Genomic DNA, 20,974 nt, shown 5'->3' on the forward strand with positions numbered 1-20,974 from the left:
CTAGATTTATCTAGCACCAATGTCAAACGCACTATAGCAATAGGATGCAAAGGATGGATACATTATTGTTACACTTGTTTCGTGTTGTTTCTCACTTTAAAGTGAATGTGCGTTGCGGGGCTCCTGTCAAGTTAAATCATCGCTTGGCACAATTACGAACAAGTTTTAGACAAGTTTTAAACGCCTCTGCATTTACACTAGCAGTTCATACATATAGGTTTGCTCTTCAGTGAAAAAATATAAAAATAATAATGATAATATTAAGACATCTTACCGTAATTACGACATCCAATTTTGACAGTTACCTCTACTGCTCGCCACTAGTAATCCAATGCACAAAACGGACAAAAATGACAGGTTAAGTAGTGTTAAGAAGTATTCCCAGTGTTGCGACTGCTTGCATGTAGTTTCAGTTGTGACAGCTGAACGCACCGCAAACTGGCGCGCGCATGACGCGAGCTCCTTAACGACAGCGCACTGTACGCGCACACAACAGTCGACAGCGACTTGAGCGAAACGTCCTGTCGACACTTTTCTGTTTACGTGCACATTGCTACTAGATTGTTGAAGGCGCCCAACTGAAGACTAATAAAAACAGCCGAGGACTCAGACAGACTTGCGTAGCGACGTCATTGTGTGCACATGGACCCTCCTACTGCAATGAGAGCTCGAGAGGGAGGGGGCGATGAATGCGCTCAGGTATATACGGATCCTCGTCCAGAAGTAGGGCAAGGTAGTTTGATTACGCAGGCGCTAACCTGTGCATATAGGACAAGTCGATGTGCAAACATATAAGTGCGTGACCTTACTTGCTGAAATGGTATATAAAGCTTGATCGATTATGCATCGGTTGATCTAATCGAATCATGCACTGTTTAAACATGATTTTTCATGCTGCAAGTTTAGAGTCTTGCAGCTGTAAACGTTTTCTTTTGCACAAACTGAACTGTGGGAAAGTCATTTTGAATAGGCATTGTGTGGTTTTGCAGGGCTTCTACAGCCCACATGAAAAAAACACTGCAGTAATTTATACTTGTTTGTGAATCAGCATGTAATGTGTATTATACCCTGAATTATAGTATTTACAACACTTAATAAATGCTGCATTATACTGTAGTGTTACCTAAATTGAACTGATAAACTGTAATAAATACTGTATTATACTTTTGTTTTTATTATACTGTTGTGTATTAAAGTAATACAGTAATTGTAGAAAACTTGAGTATTGGGTTTTTTGTTTTATAGTTGTTGGATTACCATATCAACCACATAATTACTACACCATAATAATTTCAAGGATTACATTTCAAAAACACCAATACTGTAGTTTGTCTGTATTTACTGTTTATAGTCTGTATTTACTGTAAATATTGTGTTTATTGTTTTTTTTTTTCCACATATGGGTCTCAAATGTATTTAAAACTGTAATTTGCCTTTTCTCAAATTAACCATTTTCTCGTGTTTATAAAGTTGTGGCATTAAGTAATGTGTATTTGCAACTTTGTCTTGTTTTACAGTCGAAATAACTGATGTAGTCTGCTGAATAATCTGCTTCAAGTGCAGTGCAGTCATAAACAGGCCTGAAAAAACATGAATGTGTTTTACTAACCAAGCACTATATAAGTATTGCATTTTTTCCATAGGTCTAATTATTGACACCAAACTTTGGTCTGAAATAAAGGATTCTGATGAAAAACCCTCCACAAGGTGGTGCAGTTTTAGTGATTTTATTGGAATTTGTTGACATGGAAATGGTCTTTAATAACCCCATTCTTATGTAATGTTGATGTAGAGGTGTTATCACAACAATATATTTAATACCTGTAAAATTAAAAAGTGACAAAATAGCAAATACACTGTACTATAGATTTTTTATTAATCATAAATCTCAGCACAGTAAAAGCTGCAATAATGTGATATATGATTGAAATTAAAAATAACCTTTTTCTATTTTTATTTTTTTTAAAGTAATTCAGCCGTTATGTCAAATAATATGTGAGAAATTATTCTAACATGCCAATTTCCTGGTCTGGATATCATATTAATCATATTAATAACAATATTAATCATAATAATAACAATAACAATCAGCTGTTAATTATATTTTATTTAAGTTTTTTTATTTTATTTTATATTATATTTGTGTGTAAATATACAGTTGGAATCAGAATTATTAGCCACCCTTTGAATTTGTTTTTCTTTTTTTTAAATATTTCCCAAATTATGTTTAACAAGGAAATTTTCACAGTATGTCTGATAGTATTTTTTCTTCTGAAGAAAGTCTTATTTGTTTTATTTTGGATAAAATAAAAGCAGTTAAATTTTTTAAAAACATTTTAAGGTCAAAATTATTGGCCTCTTTAAGCTATATATTTTTTTCGATAGTCTACAGAACAAACCATTGTTATACAGTAACTTGCCTAATTACTCTAACCTGCCTAGTTAACCTAATTAACCTAGTTAAGCCTTTAAATGTTACTTTAAGCTGAATAGAAGTGTCTTGAAAAAATATCTAGTCAAATATTATTTACTGTCATTATGCAAAGATAAAATAAATCAGTTATTAGAAATGAGTTATTAAAACTATTATGTTTAAAAATGTGTTGAAAAAAAAATCTTCTATCCGTTAAACAGAAATGGGGGGAAAAAATAAAAAGGGGGGCTAATAACTCAAGGGGTTTAATAATTCTGACTTCAGCTGTAAACAGTTCTACATATACCGTAACTATCTAATTAATCTGAATAAACTTCATCCAGCTAATTTTGATTTTATTTTTTATTTTTATATTAATTTTTAGCTTATAATGTTACCAAATCCTATGCAGTGCAACTGGTGAGCGTACATAACCAAGAGCAGACAAAGTTTTATAGGACCAACAGCATTTTGTTTTATATTGTCCATCAAATCTGGTCAGATCTACTGCTTACTATTTGTTCCAGTTCCAGCTGGAGTGATAAACTCACTAGAAGGCACGGTAACACTTTATAATAACTGCACACTATAAATCATTTATTAAGCATTAGCATCTAGTGAATTGATTATCTGTTAAGCATTAACTCTACATTAATAAACGTTAGTAAGCAGTTTATAACTGCAGCTACAAATGCTGTTTTCTTGAATTACACCCACATTTATATTGTGTTTAATAATTGTACTTTCATACTTTGTAAATGGCTGATTTTTCATTACTAAATTAAATATTCCATTATTTAATAACCTTTTGTATTTAAGAGTAGTTGGTTGTTTTTTAAGATCATTCAGAATGAGTTAGTAAATGATTAATAAACTATTCAAATTACCATGCATATTTCTTATTTTTCAGACATATAGTAATGGTTACTATATATGTGAATAAATGCTTCATTACCTCAACTTCATGCAGTTTTGTGACCTATTCTAAAGTGAGGACTATTTATGCTTCATAAACCCCTTATAAATGACAATTAAAGACTCGGTATCAAATTAACTTTACATCTTTGCAATATTATCTAAAAAGTCAAATTACTGTAGTTTAAACATTGCTGAATAGCAGGAGTGTCAAAATACAACAAGAAATTGGATAAAACAACAACAATATAATCATTTTACAATATAAGAAGCAATGTTTAAACTGTACAGTCATTTTATTTTAGATAAGGTTGCAAAGATTTATTTTTTATTCCATACAGTTTCATTTTTGTATCTTCAAACCAATATCTATGAATAATGTTGTTTATGTTCTTTTTTCCTGTATAGAATTTAACTAAGCCGTTATTTGTCATTTACTGTATAATGGGTTTATATTTATAAAGCATAACTAGTCCTCACTTTAGATTAGGTCACAAAACTGCATGAAGTTGAGTAAATAAAGTATTTATTAACATACCAATTAACTATTAGTATGTGCCTGAATAATAAGAATTATAAATGTTAATTTCAATAGTTTATTAATCATTTACTAAAATCATTCGGAATGATCTTAAGAACAACCAACTATGCTTATATAACTAATTTGTAAGTAATGCAATACTTAATTTAGTAATGAAAAATAAATCATTAACTAAGCATGAAAATACAACTATTAAGCACATTATAAATGTGTTTGTAAGTCAAGAATTCAGCATTTATGTCTGCAGTTATAAACTGCTTACTAATGTTAATGCTTCACAGATAATAAATTCACTAGATGCTAATGCTTAATAAATATTTCCTAGTGTGTAGTTATAATAAAGTTTTACCGAAGGCACTCCAAATATCACCTCTCCCACTTATCTAGGCTACACATACCATAACGCTTTGCACACACAGCTGAGACAGTTTACCAATCTGGACACTGACACACACACAGCTGCAGATTATAAACACTGTCGGATTACATACACACTAGTGATGCGTGGATGGCGCTTATATTTGCGGGCGCTGCGAATAACCTGCTGGTCGGGCAGGTTGGGTAATAAAAAAATACATTATGATTAATTGCGGGTGGATGTATCGGGACATGGCAATAGACGAGCGAAAAAGCAGAGAGTGGGCTTTGCAGAATGGGAAGATGAGACGCCCAAAGGTGCAAGAGTAGCCTACTGTTCAAAGTTTCACTTAGAGGAGTCATCAGAGAAAAATCTGCTATCGTTCTGGAAGGAACAAGGTCGCTTATTTACACGGCTGCAACACCTTGCGATGAGAATCTTGTTCATTCCTACAACAAGCGGTGTGAGCGCTCATTCAGTGCAGCTGGTCATGTTTTGGTGGCGAGGCGGAATCGCCCAAACTTAGGCACAGTAGATGCTATTCTGTTTTTGCACAGTGCAAAAAAAAAGGCCAAGTGAACACAACATACAGTAGCTGCAGTTTAGGCTGAAGTGGCACCCTTTTGTTATCTTGTTCCTGTATCTGCAAAAGCTAAAATGTCTTATTTTTACTTTCTGTAATTATTTAAAAATGAAGAAAATGACATTTTCTAAAGACAGACTTTTGTTTTTATAAATAAATGTTCATTTAGAAATGTTTACGATTAACGTAGGCTATTATTTTACTATCAGAGATGTGCAGATAATAGCTCACTGAATCTGCTGTTTATATCCATGGTGACCTATCATCATGCCTAAAACAAAGAATTAAATTATTAAAGTGATGACTGGGTGCAGGTCAGGTGAGGATACATATATCAGATAAAACTATATGTGCAGGCAGGTGGTGGTGGATGATTAGTATGAAGCCACGGATTCAGGTGTCATTTCAGCTGATCCACACATCTCTAATACACACTATATAAACCCCTCACTCATCCACCTTCATTGTTGGTTATTGTTTTCTGTTATACTATACTCATGTTTCTTGTTTTGATTTCTTGTTTAATGATTTTTTGCTACCTGCCATGGCACTCGCCTGTTTTTGTATTACCATTTACGTTGCTGTTTTACCCCAGTTTTGTAATAATAAATAATAAATTTAGCTGCATTTAGAACTCATTTTCAATGTCAGGACTACTACCTACCTCATTTTTATTATTATTATTATTATTATTATTATTATTATTATTATTATTATTATTATTATTATTATTATTATTATTTTAATACAACCTTTTAAATATGAGCTCTTCAACAGATCACTTATCTATGTCAACTGAAGTAATTTGGTCCGCAACAGTAATTACTAAGTCTGTGTTAAAACCAGACCTTTTACTTCGAGCCTTTAATCAAATATTCATCATTAATATTTGTAGGTTAAGGTGTATTATTTAGCAAATATGTTTCTCTTCAGTGCTAGCAACTTTTTTAGGTATACCATCCTAAAACAAAAGGATCTGTTCTGCTCATTTTGATCAAATTTCCTTCTTAGGTTGACTGAGCGTGCTGCTATATATATATATATATATATATATATATATATATATATATATATATATATATATATATATATATATATATATATATATATATATATATATATATATATATATATATATATATATATATATATATATATATATTTATTATATATTATGTATATGTCATGGCGGAATCTGAAAGACAACTGTGAAAATGAAAACTAAACAGCATTCCAATGAAATAAATGAAACAAATTACTACAGTTGATAGATCCAAATAAAAGTCAAGTGCAAAATAATGTTCAAGCTTTGGTATGGTCGGGAATCTTCTCATTCTCTTGACGAGAAACTGTACAGCCATATGCAATTATACTGAACATGTAATCTGATGCAGAGTTTTAGCTGAAATGAACACTACAGTTAAACATAACTTTTTAAGCTTTTTATTGATCTTGATCTATCTAAAAATTCTTAAATCAATAAGCATTTTCTAGACAAGCAAAACATATTGTCTTGTTTTAAAATAAATATGCCGAAATTAAGTGAGTTTATCCTTAAAACAAGCAAAATAACATATGTCAAACGGAAAAACAGGATTACTTTGCCTACCACATTGGCAGATTATTTTACTTGTTTCAAGGAAAAACTCACTTAATTTTGCCATGTTATTTCTTAAAACAAAACAATGGTTTTTGCTTGTCTAAAAATATGCATTTTGTTTAATAATTTGTAGATATTTGGACCAGAAACAAGACAAAATAAATCTAATTAAGAAAAGTCTCTACTTAGAAATATTGAAGATTATTTGCAGTCTATACTTAGACATAACGTATTTTATACTGTAAAAATTGCTAATCATATGGCCTTCCATTAAACCCAACCCTTAAAGAAAACCTGTGGCAACTTTTGAATATTAAAAGACCTCATTAAGTATGAATTTTATATGTTTTGAATCACAGGGGTTTAAGCAAAACCAGGTCATACCTTTGTCATTATACATCTTTCTGTGGTATCACTTTATTTTGATGGTCCCTTTAACACGTTTTGTTGAGTTTAAGTTACACTGCATGCCAACTAATTCTTAATAGATTATAAGTAGACTGTTAGGTTGGGGTTGGGGTTGGGGTTGGGGTTAGCGTAAGTTGACATGTACTTGAAAAGTTTTTTTAGTCAGTTAAATGTGTTGAAGGAGCAGTATCAGCAGATATTAACCATACAGTCTACTAATACTCAAATGAGAGTTAATTGGCATGTAGTTGCAATGCAACTTTTAGTCAACAAAATGTGCAATAGGGACCATCAAAATAAATTATTGCCCTTTGTGCCCCATAAACTAAATACATTTATACACACAAAGATAATTGAGCAGATTATCTATCAATAAAGAATCTGTTTTATCCAGTAGTATGTTTTCATCTTACTTTTACCATAGTGAATGATTTGTGTGTAATGTTTGCATTCATTTGTTTTCTTCGTCTTCTGCTTTCTGACATCGCAACTTGTTTTTTTGGCCTTGGGTGACACGTCTCATGAAACAAAACAGAACAAAGAAACTTAACCCTCTACCGCATGCATTATGATAGATCTATAAAAAAGACATGAAGTGCTGTAAAAAGAAAACATTGGGTTTTTATTTTAAGGTACTTTATGATATGTTGCCAAATGGCAACAACAACCAATAGTGGACCTAACTTGGACATTTCTACTTTAGAAATTTCCTTATAATTAAAAATGTTGTTGTTTGAAATATTGTTTGTTTTGGTTTGATTGGTGTTGTAAACACATATCTTATAAATGATATCAGCGTTTATGTATTTCATTCTTTTAGCCTAATATTATTAAAAACAAGCATTATATTGTATTATCATGTATAAAGCATACAGTAGGTATAAATATTTCCTCCAGTTAATATTACAAAAAAAAAAAAAAAAAACAGGTCTATTACATCCAGATGCATCAGAATAATACACTAGTTATGCTCAGCATAATTGAGTACACCCCACTTTGAAAATGAAAATTTCTCTACATTTCTCAGTAAATATAGGCAATGTATTTTGGTGCATTTAAACAAAACTGATTTATTAAACATAACTTACTGGAGGTGATGTCTCAGATTTTTTTTCAAATCTGACATGAGTTGATCCTTTGTTTTTGTTGGCGTTTTCATTTGCATTCAGCAACTACTCACAATAAATGTCAGTCTGTCAGAAATCACGCCACAGAAAAACACTGCACATCATTGGCTAAACTAAGGTCTTCTTTTTCCAACAAAAAATAGAAGATTGTGGAACTTAAAGAAACCATGGCAGGGATATGAACATAAATATCATGTTGCCATATGGCAATACTATATGGTAGACAGTTAAATTGCAAAGATACAAATGCATTTCAATGCACCTTTCTTTATTTTTACCATTTATAAAAAAAATAAATAAATGGGTTGTGGACATCTAGATGGCGCAGTGGGTAGCACGATCACCTCACAGCAAGAATGTCACTGGTTTGAGTCCCAGCTGGGTCAGTTGGCACTTCTGAGTAGAGTTTGCATGTTCTCCCCATGTTCGTGTGGTTTTCCCCATAGTACAAACACATGCTCTATAAATAAATTGAATAAGCTAAATTGGCCGAAGTGTATGTGTGTGAAAATGTGAGTGTGTATTTCCCAGTGTTGGGTTGCGGCTGGAAGGGCATCCATATAATTAAGTGTGATTTCAATTGAATTTAAAACATTAAGTCTTGGGTTTGTCCATACGCTTATCTGACATTGATTTATCATACTGTATGTTATTATGATTCCTTTGACACATTTAACTGTTACTTAGAAAATGTAACTTGCTGAAAAACAGTTTGTATACTGTACTGAACGAACCTGAGTTTCATTTATTCTTTACCGCATATTCATAATATAAACAGTACAACCTGCTTATTAGCAGTCAGGAAGTGATTGCTTATTCAAAATAAGTACCAATTCAGAAGAGAATACAATTTCAGATGCAGCCACTGTTTTTATAAATGGACCATTAACATTAAAAAAATATTTATTCATTCACGGGGGAAAATAAATGAATAAAAACATTAAAAGATGTGCTGCTCTGGCTTTGTTTGGAAATTTGTTTGTAGGGAAAACCAGACAACAGGCCAAAATTGTAACTCAACTAGTACTAATATCTTTTTTTTAAACTGTTATAAATTTCATTGTACTGATATCTGAAAAAATACATTTACATTATGCTTGGATGACATTTGTCTATATCATATAGACATTTTTTAACAAAAACTCATACCAGGCTTTTTTCCGTCTTTATCTTGAATTGTAGGGTCATTCTAATAGGGTTCAACATGCAGGACTGTCAAGACCCATTATCCTGCCTTTTATTCTGCAAAGTACAGTAAGTAGCAATTTCAGGTTGAACATTGTTACAATATTTTTTTCCCATACCAACTTCACCAGTTTATCTAATAGGTCTGAAGTGTTTCAAATAATTGATTAAAGACTAATGCTTTTGAATTGTGTTCTTACTTATTGTTTTCTGTTTAAATCATTTCTCATGTTTGGCAAACCTGAAACTACTGCCAGAAGAAAATGTAAGAAATACCTTGATGCTGGAGCATTTTTACATCTTAAAGCTATTCTTGCTGAAATAGTTTGGTATTGTAATGGAGGAGAACATTTGTTGATTTAGAGCCAGATCTTATCTTTGTAGATAGCTTTTTTCTCTCCTCTGAGTGCATTATTTTGCAGTGTGAAGTTGATTTTTAATTAACACCATACTGCGCTGAATACATTATGCCTGAAAGTGATGCTGGCATTTTAAGTTCTGTAAGTATTTGTCTTCCGATTTATTTATTTTTTGTCATTTAAAGATTGTACCATATACTTATGACATAGTATACATAAAGGGTGTATTACATAATATACACATTACAAAAGTCTTGTAACCTATTTAAGTTAACAACAGATTATAACTTGACTTTTAGTTGGTCATTTGGCATCAGACGTGAATCATATGAAGGGCAAAGGCCTCTAGATTGCACTTATTTTAACAAAATAAAATATGATTATGCCTTGATTTTTAATTATATAATTAAGACAGTAAAGTCTGACTTTGCTTATAGGCAAAAGTATTTTCACTTAACAGAAATAATGTACAGTAGAGAATAAAAAATTAGTTGCAGTGGAAAAAGAAAGATTTCTGGGAGAATCTCAGGCCCATGCGGGTTCTATTACTGTAGGTCTTCGACAGTATTTGTGATGATTGGGATTCAGTTCAACAGATGATTCATTAAAAAAATCTATCTTCTGCCACTTTCCAAATGATCTACTAGAAGTCAAGTTATTGTTGCTCTTACAACTGGGATACCTTTTTCAGAAAATGGTGTTTAACAGTCATCAGCTTCTTAAATCCTCAATTTTTAATAGTTAGATTTCTAGTATTTGTAATATATAATCTTTACATCAAATTGCCAAAAAAATGTAAATATATAACACATGTGATGTGTTTCCAATACAGCATCTATAGACAGGGCAGTAAACTTGACATTGTTGTCTTTTCTGACTGCCATTATCAGACGCACACAATTTTTCCCTTTTTTGAAAGTCATAAAAACACTATCGAGAAGTTTTTCTTTTATTTTTTGAGCAAATTGGAATGCATTCACTTCTCCATAAGTTTACCCAACTATGATGACTTCAGTGAATGTTTTGTGGGAAGAACATAAATGTTAGATTATTAAATATAATTTAACAATCTAAAGAAAACATTTAAGTGTGATTTGTCATGTTTAAACTATTGTAAACCATCCCAATTGTTTTGGAAAAACTGAATTAAATACTATTTATGATGCCTCCGTATATTTAGACACTGATAATAAACTGAAATGGATACAATTTTAATTGGTTGGAGCCAATTTGCTTTTCTTTTTATAGAAACTGGTTGTTTTAAAATAGGGATAACACTTTAGTCCAATTAACTAGTGGCTTATTACCTGTTATTATTATGACACTGGCTGTGTATTTGTACTTATTCTACGATCTTTTTCTACATTCATAATCTTACCTAATACCTATATACAAGCATTACCTTAATAACCATTATTAAGTAGCGAATTATGAGTTTATAAAAGCAAAATCTCTGTTTAAAATCTGTAACCATAGATTTGGAGATCAACCTGATTACCATAGGATTTGCTTTTCCTATCATGGAAATGGTTACTGATTTTCAACTTTTTCATTATTCTGTACAAAATTTATTTTAACTGCTTAAGATGAAGTATTCAAACAGTTATATAGAACAATGTATGACTGTGAATATTGTGGTGTCAAGTGATAAATCACCCGTCGGTGGCCTACTCACACTTGCAGCTTCTTCACCATGATGTCCAGCATTCTTCAGCCAAGACTGCAGCTCTGCACAATAAATTTGGCCAGAGAAGAAATGGCCGTGTCCAACTAAGCCTGGTTTCGCTCAAGGGTTCACTTTAATCAATTGGTGAAGTTTAGTTCCTCGCCACTGTCACACTGGCTTGCTTGGTTTGGCACTTGTGGAGACAGCCTGCACTCACACCACAATCGGGCCTGGGCACGCTTATGTCATCAGTCGGTTTGATATGCAGTGACAAGCAGGCAAATATTTCGCCAAACAGTCCTTAGGGATGCAGTGACACGCAGTCAGATATTTCGCCGAACAGATCCGCCACTTTTGGCGCTTATAAACAATCATAAAGCCCTCGTGCTGCAGGAATGAGGAGGTTTGCTGAAGGTGCGCAGCTGTCGTGCAGTGAGGAGTTTGCGCATTTAATAAGCTACGGCAGTTTGCATTCACTGAACAGTAAGAAAGATTAATAAATCTATATGAAACAGTCCCTTAAAAGTCAGGTCTCGCTTTCAGTTTCGGGCTTTGGCGCGGTACGTTTGTGGTGTCAGTGCAAAACGCGCCCAAAGCCAAAGTGAACTGCGCTCAGGCCCACCTCTTCCAACCAGGCCAGGGCCGGCCAAGTGAACTGTGCTTAAGCCCGATTCAGCGCACTCACACTTCTCAAACGATCCGGGAAACGGGCCTGGGCACGGTACGGATGGCATAGTGTGAGTAGGCCCTCAGCGTTTAAACATTCAGCAGTGAATTCTAAAAACTGGACTGACAGTTTAAATTTACTAGACAGCTAAGTTAATCTGCTTTGACACAGTCTTCTTGGTAAAAACATGATATAAATAAAGATAAATTAATAAATGAAAAGGATGTGCGATGGAGATTATTAATACACTTGAAAAAATATTTATTTATTTATTTATTTGTATTTATTACATTATTTAGCAACTCTTTTTTCCAAACTGACTTAGAAATGAGGATAAAAATCACTTTAAATTATATAATAGTAGTTTATAAATGCTATGACAATTCTAAGTTACATTTTTATTTTTTTTTTTAAATTACCGGACAAACCTTGTTTTTTCAGCATGTTTGTGTTTGTGTAACCAGATCCAACCAAAAAATGCAGATCAAGCTAATGCTACTTCAAATGCTAATATAAGTACATATGTACACATTTTTTTTCTTTTCTCCCACATATCTGACCTCTACACAATCTCAAGCATTAAGATTTACTCATCGTTTAGGGTCTGAAGGCAAGACCAAAGGCAGACATTCAATATCAGTTTAACACACTAATCCACACACACAGACACCATATAATGTAATTGTCTCTCTGCCTTATCATCAAAGGTCACAGGAAGGGACAAACAGGAAAGAGCCCAAGCCCATAAACAGGTGACGAGGACTATGTTCGTGAACACACAGTTTACGTGCCTAAATAAAGAACCCCAGGTACACCATGCAGCCGCTTGTATTGAATAATGTGTTTATCCCATTACGGCTCTGATGCATATTCAGTAGGAACACTAAATATGAGCGACGTCCTGACTCCACATCAGCACATTACAGCGTCTGCCTTTTATCACAGAATAATGTGATGTTTGACGAAATTGTGTCAAATAGATTGCGAATTAATATGCTACGTGTCTTCTAGCACACATTCTGCGCAGCCTCGCCAGTTCCAGATGCCTGGGTAGCATTTCATTCGGAGGACAAAAAAACGTGGTTCACTGTGTACAAAAACATCAAGTGATCTTCAAGACTGCGCATAATATCTTGTTCCCTGCACTGACCCATTGAAAGCATATTGTTCTTTGTTGAGCTGTAAGAGTTGTAGTTGTAGAGTTGTAGAATCGGTTTTGGTCAAATCTTGTTTAAGAGCACTAATATGTCAGGCCAACAGCACTGGACTTTTTGCTGTCAGGTTTTATTTCTTGGCAGACTTTCTGTACATTGGTGGTTGAAATAAGTATATATTTAGTATCTATAAGACTCTATTTTACAGATCTTGGCGCAAAGACTAAAGCTCATGGTACAAATAAGGGCATGTCCGAATCCATTTTTGCTATTTTAAGGACGGAAAAATACACTCTGCGCCCTGGCGCATGGTCTAACAGGGTTGAACTTATTCTTTTAATGAGTTATGGGTGTTATTTGAGCATAATGTGTAATAAACCAATCAGAGTCTAATCTCACATTCCCTTTAAGAGTTAGTTGCGTCGCCCCATGACACATTTGCTATTTATATAGCGGACTTTGTAGGTGGAAAAACAAAATGCTTTCTTTACTAGGGAAAAAGCAGTTAAACTGACCATCTGCAGCACGAGAATGAGAGAATATGCTTCTTCCAATCTGCCTTTGCTTTCACTTTCTCTCTTTTGTGGATAAGGAAACGTGTTGTACGAGCAGACATTGATTAGCCTACATAATTAATTTTCTTTAAGATTTGTTTCAAAACTATCATTTTAAATTTAGTTCTAGTTTCTAGCAAACAAAAAAATGAACAATAATAACGAAGTGTGGTCAAACAATGGAGTTACATCCAAATACACATGCCATGCCCCACATGGTCCAAAACCTGACAGGTGGACAAATCTAAGCTTGTTTTTAATCAAACAAATATAAATAATACTGCTATTAATAATAACATTATACCAATGGACTTTAAACATGCTTTCAGTTTGTCTATTAAACAGTCTATTTTAGTTCCTCAAAATAGCAACGTGCTAACAAAGCATGAACACTTTTTTTCTAAACCGAAACATCCGAAGCAAAGATTTGTTTCAAAACTATTTCTAATTCTAATTTCCAGCAAATGAATAAATTAATAATGATAATAAAGTGTGATCAAAAAACTGAATTATATATAAACGCACGTCCTATTTTTATACCCCTATGATTTCATGATCTCTGAAACCTGACAGGTGGACAAATCTAACCTTGTTTTTATTAAAGCAAATATAAATATGCATATAATAAATAATACTGTTAATAATAATAATAATAACATTTTTCAAATGCAATTTGTCATGAAAAAACTGAAAAAAGTCCCCTGAGATGAGGCTTGGAGGTAGTGGTTTTTAAATTTATGTAGAAAAATTATATTTTTTGTCATTTTTAAACCTTTGTTTTATATAAAGAAATTCGCTGGACTCAATTCAGTTCCCCAAAAAAGCAATGCTCCAACAATGCGCCTTAACACATCTCCTTTCTAGACTGGCACACATGAGTCCACAAAGTGGCACAAAATTTATTTGCTTTTTGAACAACTTAACGAAAACCATAAAAAAATTGCTGTTGTGCTTGTTTGAAAATAGCAACAAATCACACCAAACACGTCTTGCGCCTTATTGTGCTGGTTGTATGACAGGGCCCATAGTCTATAGTTTATAGTCTAGAAATGTAATTTGCAATGGAAAATGTATCTATCTCGGTGTAAAATAAAGGCCAGAATATTATATACAAAAGAATTTGGAATTAAATGGCATGAATTTTATTTATTTATTTATTTATTTATTCATTCATTTTGTGGCATCTTATGACACATGCATCTGTAATAATTTTGTCTCCAGATACAGATTTTTTTATGTGAATGTTTTTAAAATGAACCATGTGAATAAAGGCTTGCCATTAACAGAATACAGGTCAACAGCCATTTGTATCTTGTGAACAATGGCAAAGACAAATGGTGCCATGGATAATGAAAATATCACATTTACGCATCAATGGGTGGAATGAAAACCCTCTATTTGTTAATAATTTCTAGTGACTAAAAAAAGACAACCAAAAACAACTAAAAGGCTTATGATATTCTATGTGAAAACATGTGTTATTTTAAGCTGATTTGCCTTTTTATTGTAGGTATTTACTATTTTATTTACTTGATTTTTGTTCATTTATTTGCATTGTGGGCTGCAATGTTGGTTTATTATAAGTTATAGATATAAATATGATAAAGGCAGATACAATTCATGAAAGAATCCATTTAGCTAATTCATTCAAAACACTGATTCATTCAGGTAGGAAACATTACAGCTGTCTAAAATCAATCAGAGAATCATCCTATGAAGAGAGTCGGGTTGCAACAGAGGTGAAGTTCCAGATGCAGCTTTATTTAGGCAAAGGGATAGTCAGATAGTCAAACGGTACAACACGGGAAGTTCAATGGAGTAATTCAGAAACACAGGTGAATGTTCAGGACAGGCAGCTAAAGAACAAAACAATAAAACAAACAAGAATTCAAAAACACGAAAAGCAAGACAAGGAAAATGCTTGAAAAATATGTGCTGTGTTTATAGTCCATTGCTGCGTCCTAATTCACACAATTATACTTTAGCCTAAAAGTGCGTATTTTTGTGAAGGAAAATATATACTTTGAGTATATATTTGAAATATTTGAGTGTGTAACAGAAGAGTATGCAAGCTTTGGGACACACAATTTCCTCGTTAACAGATTGCTGTGTTGTCAACGCAATCTCACGGCAATTCGTAACTTTTTGATTTAGTGGCTAATTCATATGAATTCATATTATCTAATTTGTACAATTTAGTACGATTTGCTCATAACGCAATGATGGTTAGGGGTGGGGTTGGGTGCCATGGCTCCTTTTAAAATCGTTCAATTTGTACAAATTAGCAACTAAACTGACAAAACTGACAAAATACTTACGTTTCCTCGTGAGCTCAGGCTGGTGTTGCTTAGTTATGAGCTCTGTCAATCATTTACACATCATCCTCATTTCTTTCATATTTAATTTCCTACCTTATTGGAGAAGCAGCAGCAGGTTAATCTCTCATTCACGAGTCTTTAATGCACATAAATCTCCTCAGGTTTTTGGATAATTATGCATCCAGATGTTAATGTCCAAACATGCCTTTATAAAAGTTCAGTATTTTTGTTCCAGGTGAAATATAACATAATATTAAAATATTAATAACATTAAAGAATAATATTAAATATTTTCCATTGGGCTAGATATTAATTAACAGTCATACAAACATTTCACGGGTCCAAAATATTTGTAGTTTATTTAACAAATATCAAATATATAATATAATTTAAATTAACAAAAATCAAATTCACGTCCAATGTGCAATGTACTGTGAGCAATATCAGGGATAAGAGTATGGACGGTTAAACACTTAAAATTATTACCAGAAATAGTATAGTAAATAGTAAAGATCCCACTTTATATTGTTGCTTATACCTGTGAACTTACATGGTAACTTGGTGTGTAAGTACACATTGGTACATAATATTTACTTGTGTAATACTGGTGTAACTACACACATGTAACAACACACTGAAAAGTATGTGTAAGTTCAAATGTGTTACATGACATTGGTAACAACACTAAGAAAGTAAACACCTGTAACAAGAATTATGTAAGTGAATTGCGTAACAACACGTATATGCAGGTGTTTTCCCACTGAACATTGTATGGCAGAATTAATGCTGCATTAAAAGGTTTCACCTTGTGATGCCAGTGTACTTGCATGGTAACTCCACAGGAAATGTCCACTCAATATAAAGTGTAAAATGGTCACAAATTATTGTGTAACTTGTAAAAATATCTTTTATGCAACACTTTATTAACAGAGTACTTAACATGGAAACTCCTCAGGAACTGTCCACCCATTGCAAAAAAAACTGGGTGTAAATAAAATGTAACAGTTTTTTAATAAGTGTACTTCCAAAATGGTCACAAACTACCGTTTAATATAAATCCTAACCCAACACTTTATTAATAGTGTACTGACATCAAAACATGCAGATGTCATCTCAGGAACTATCCATCCATGTCCTCATATAACTGTAGCAAGGGAAAACACATGGTGAATCCACAGGAATAGTTTCTAAATATGTAGTGTAACTTTATTGCACTGCAGTTCCAATGTTCTAGCAAAGTAACAGGATACTTATTTACACTGTAACTGTAAAGTCAGATTTTTTTAACAAAGTGCCAGCAATCACAAAAGAAAAAGAAAAAAAGAGCAATGAAGAAAACAATCAGTCCTTTGAATAATATCCCTGGATCTATAAAAGCAAAACTGTGACATTCATATTTGATTTTTACTCTGTAACATAGTGTTTTACACAAGTACTTTGAGTAAGCTATGAATTTATCAAAACAAGTTAATTGTTTGCATTATCATGAAATTTTTGAATCCGAAAAAAAAAAAAAAACACAATATAAACAGCAAATAACATAGGAAAAAAACAGCATATTTTCAATGAACCCTGTATGCTTTTCTAATGTCATGGATCTCATGTCAGGCACCTTTACTATTTTGCCTTCCCAGCCAGTAGTGCGACTGAATTAATTTTAAATGTTTTCTCAATAGTTTTGTAGTCTTTAATTTGTAACCATTTTACACTTTATATTCTGTGATGCTCTGTGAGACTGTTGTGTACACCCCGATTTGATATAGAATTCACTTTAATGTGTGAAATTACTAGTCATAAACAAATATTTTCTCAATTCAAATGAATAGTGGTTTGGATTCAGAAACAGTATTCCATGTCACTGATATGTCACAACTTAAGCGGATAACACAAATTGGCCATAATGTATGTGAGTGTGTGTGAATGCAAGTGTATGGGTGTTTTCCAGTACTGGGTTGCAGTTGGAAGCCCATCCACTGTGTAAAACATATGCTGGATGAGTTGGCGGTTCATTCCGCTGTGGAGACCCCTGATGAATAAAGCCGTAAAAAAATTAGTGACTGAATGATTAGTTGGTCGCGCAAGCTACTTTACAGTGATATAACCAGCTCCTAACCAGCCTCAACACAGCATGTTATATACAATATTGTCATGGATCTGTGTGATTCATGGTTTAAACAGGAAATCCTGCAGTATGACTTTGACTTCACATTGGCTTAGTATGCATTTATGCACTTAGTAGCTGCTTAAATCTAAAACCGCCTTACATAGCATGAATGCATTCAAGGTTCAGCATACATTTTATCCAGAACCTTTGACCACAGTGTTGCTTATACAACATGCTGTTTGAGCTGCAAGAATTTTGCTACAAGCCATTTCAGGCTTTATAGCTTGTTTTCACCTGGTGAAATGTAGTCACAATGACTACAGCATAGCAAAAGCTACTACTAATGCACCACATTTCTTCCTACTGCACATTTAAGAATGCAGATGGCATTGTGGAGCAGTGTTGCCAGAGGTGCCCACACAAACATCCATGTGTGTAACTTTGCCTTCGCGATGCTTCCATTCATCCGCCACAACACCACAGACACTAGCAAATATCCACCCACACAGCGGCTCGCTCATCCAAACACACCTTTAAAACTAACGCGATTAGTGTGGGCGGCTTTAGTGGGCTATTGACCCCGGCTGAACCAAGCAGAGCCCGCCAGTGGTGTTCAGACTGGAAGACAAAGTGGGTCAGTGAGAGGGTGATGTAATGTTAAAGCAGAAGAGAGGGAGAGAGGATTGAGGGGATTAAAGCAGTCTCTTTTTCTCTCCGTCTCTCGTTCTATCACTCTCTTTCACTTTCTGACTGCCTCTCCATCTAGTGTTTTCCCACCTATTCCTCTTTCTTTGGATCTTCTGTCTCTCCCACTTGGCGTCATTGATCAGCATCCTCCAATTAAGAAGTGCCACAAACAGAGCAGAGCTGAGTTGAATCCTGACATTTTAGAATTGTGAGGAATATACTGTAACTTAGATAATAGATTAAAAATACATTTACAACAAACACATTCAAACCTGATGAGGTTGCAAGAACACCACAAAGTTCTCTCCTATTTTTAGAAGAAGATTTTTTAATATTAGACATTATATTAAATATTATACAGCTTTTGTTTAGGTGTAAAGGGGTGTTCCAAGAATAAATGGGACATTCTTCAAGACTAGATATATAGCAAAATCTAGACTGTAGAAGTCAAATACTTGGTATTTCTGACTGTTCAAATAATATTGTGGCGAACTGAGTTTTTGTCATGTCATATTTACATCCGAAGCTTCTATTTAGATTTTAGCATTAAGCTTTTGAATGTCTGTTATCATATTTTATGAAGTCATCTACCTAAAAATACAATTGGAGCTTATAATTGTGTGTGAACAGCCACTGGAAACCATATAAGGAGCAAAAAAGGAAGTCAATGGCTGTTTTTTTTTTTTTTCCCTGGCATCCTCAGAATGTATTCTTTAGTGTTCAACAGAAGAAAGACACTCAAACAGATTCTGTTTGTTTGTTTGTTGTTTGCTTTATTTATATAGCACATTTAAAAATAACAGACGTTGACCGAAGTGCTTTACAAGCTCAAGCAGGTTTCGAACAGTGGGAAATGATGTCAGTATTTTATTTTATTAATTTTTTTAATATTTTTTTTTTTTTTTGGGTGAACTATCTAACAGCAAAGGAAAATTGTGTAGTGGAAAATATATTGTGGAGTGGAGTATATATTGTGGCAGTGTCCTGATTTCTGCTGTATATGTTAGGTTTTTGGTAAAACTTTTTTACAAAAAAAGACTATTTCAATGAGCTGATGTTAGCATATTCAGCTTTTTTATGTATACTTTCTTTTACAAGGAATTTCCCATTGAGACATGCATCTGTTCTACCAGGGGGTCCTGGCCAAAATTGCAGCACATAAAGTTTAAGATACAAAAATACACATACATAAAATATCATAAATTAAAATTTACACAAAACATTCACCTGATTCTTTCAGGTAAGAACTCAAAATTATTTAAAAAAAAATGTTTAGAGGTGGAATTGTTTCTAACATGATAACAAGACATATTTCATTCCAAAAATGTAGGGCCAAAGGAGGAAAACGCCGTTTTACCAAACTCCGTACACACTCTAGGAACAGTTAAATGTAATTTATAACAACTTTGTGTACTTTAACTACAAGTATAATATGATAAAAGGTTACATACAGTATATGTTTATATATATATATATATATATATATATATATATATATATATATATATATATATATATATATATATACACACACATATATATACACATACATATATATACACACATATATATATATATATATATATATATATATATATATATATATATATATATATATATATATATATATATATATATACAGTATATACTATCCAGTTTTTTTTTTTTTAATAATGACAAGTTTGCATGCATATAAACAACATCTCCATAATCTACTGAAAGAAAACAGCTTTTGATAAGTATTTTTCTTACTTTGAGAGAAAGGCACTTCTTGATACAAAAAAGAAAACCTAATTTACGCCTGAGCTTCTTTGCAAGATTTTCAATATGAATATTAAAACCCAACCGTTCATCAAGCCAAATTTGCCAAGTGTGCACAAACACAAGGAATTTTTTGTGTTTTTTTAGGAGATCAGGATACATTTAGTACATGCATACTTATCAACACAAGAACAAAGAAGGACAAAGTAAACAATATAAATTCTAAAGCTATATTCTATATATACATTTTCACAGTATGTCTGGTAATATTTTTTCTTCTGGAGAAAGTCTTGATTGTTATTTTTTGGCAAGAATAAAAACATTTTTAAAAACCATTTTAAGGTCAAAATTATTAGCCGCATTATATAAATATTTTCAATCGTCTGTAGAACAAACTATTGTTATACAATAACTTGCCTAATTACCCTAACCTGCCTAGTTAACCCAATTAACCTAGTTAGGCCTTTAAATGTCACTTAAGCTGTATAGAAGTGTCTTGAAAAATGCAGTAAAATATTATGTATTGTCATCATGGCCAAGATAAAATCAATTAGTTATTAGAAATGAGTTATTA

At 32.8% G+C, this 20,974-nt stretch overlaps 1 protein-coding gene and 1 long non-coding RNA gene across 5 annotated transcripts in view; one reads left to right on the plus strand and one right to left on the minus strand.

Annotated features, from left to right (window-relative positions):
• The window catches only part of nr3c2 (nuclear receptor subfamily 3, group C, member 2), a 151,189-nt gene extending 150,602 nt beyond the window's left edge, over positions 1 to 587 (minus strand). For all 3 annotated transcript variants that reach the window (XR_015475808.1, XR_015475809.1, NM_001100403.1), the window contains 1 exon segment: positions 275 to 587. The gene's annotated coding sequence lies outside the window, so the exon portion shown is untranslated.
• Positions 1 to 20,974, plus strand: part of LOC147837427 (uncharacterized) — a 76,953-nt gene that overhangs the window by 16,081 nt on the left and 39,898 nt on the right. Inside the window, exon 2 of one of the 2 annotated variants that reach the window (XR_015476725.1) lies at positions 9,128 to 9,199. The exons of the other annotated variant lie outside the window; for it this stretch is intronic. This is a non-coding gene — a long non-coding RNA (uncharacterized LOC147837427). The remainder of the gene's footprint in view (positions 1 to 9,127; positions 9,200 to 20,974) is intronic. 2 annotated transcript variants of the gene reach the window in all.

Source organism: Danio rerio, chromosome 1 (genome assembly GCF_052040795.2).
Source record: "Danio rerio strain M-AB ecotype USA chromosome 1, GRCz13ab, whole genome shotgun sequence".
Classification (NCBI taxonomy): Eukaryota; Metazoa; Chordata; class Actinopteri; order Cypriniformes; family Danionidae; genus Danio; species Danio rerio.